Below are 1,334 nucleotides of genomic sequence, written 5' to 3'. Positions count from 1 at the left end.
ACAGTTCTCCAAAATGATTGTACCAATTTGCACACTCATTAGCAGGATGTGAGAGTTCCAGTTGCTCCACATTCCCACCAACACTTAGAACTGCAAGCCCTGAGTCTGATCCAGTTAGACTTTGCTGGAAAGCACATAGACCAACTTTCATTTTCAAAAGCCACAGGATGCCTGGAGAGACACACATGCCATGTGTGATGAGTATGACATCTCATCCAGTGCTCTCCAGTCACTGGGCTGGGAAGCTCAAATTGGCAGCCCACCAATCCAGATATAAAATTTGGACATTTCATATAAAAATATGCTATTTTTCTTCTGGAAAAAAAAAGTAATAGCCCGTGTTTCCTCATGACTAAAAATGGCTGGAGTGTTGGTGGCTCCCAATCCATCTATTATCACTCTTCCCTACACCTTCCATGATGGACTCACTTCATTCATTTACTTGAGTTCCCTGACCACAGCAGATGGCTGAGTTTCATGCAGTGGACTCCCCAGCCTCTCCCCATCCCTGATCAACGTACCCAACATAGCCAATCAAGCCACGCTTTACCCTTGGTGGGACACGAGAAATGTGTTGGAAATATTGTCTCTGCCCCCAAATGTCTCCACTATTACAACTTTTACTTTGTATTAAAAATTGCTCTCTTCCTGTGGGTATATCTTAAATAGAATAAAAACTACCAGAAATTATGAAACAGTAAATCATCCTTTTGCTGGTGAATACCTCCTGTTTCAGCTATTGTTTTGCTGTTTAACAAACTATCCCCAAACTTGGTGGCTTAAAACATCTTATTTGAACATGATTTGTGGGCTAGTAACATGATCATAACACAGTGCGAATAGCTCATCTCTGTTCCGTGATGTCTGGGTCCTCAGCTGGAATGGCTCACATAGCTGAGGTCTGGCTAGAACAATCCATCTGGGGTCATATATCTAGGCCTCAGTCCCTGCTGTTGTCAGGGTTCTTCAGTTCTCTTCCATGTAGGCTCTCCATGAAGTTATATTGAGCTTCCTCACAGCATGGTCGTCTCAGGGTAGTTGGACTCCTTACATGGAGCTGGCTTCCCAGGGAGCAAAAGCAGAAGCTGCCAGGCCTTTTGCAGGCTTAGGTCTGGAGCTGGCACATCGTCCTGTATGCTGCATTCTATCGGTCAAAGAAAGTCACAAGTTCAGCTCATATTTAGTGGGAGTGGAAACAGCCTCCATTTGGTGGGAAAAACTGCAAAGAAATGGTGACCATCTTCTTCTACCCCACCTTGCTCCCTTCCTGCCTCTTTCTCTCTCTATCCTCCCTCATCCTTTCTGTCATGCTGTTCTCCACAAACATGTATGGC

This window comes from Propithecus coquereli, unplaced genomic scaffold, assembly GCF_000956105.1.
Source record: "Propithecus coquereli isolate 6110/MARCELLA unplaced genomic scaffold, Pcoq_1.0 Scaffold566, whole genome shotgun sequence".
Classification (NCBI taxonomy): Eukaryota; Metazoa; Chordata; class Mammalia; order Primates; family Indriidae; genus Propithecus; species Propithecus coquereli.
Note: the sequence above shows the minus strand (reverse complement) of the source record.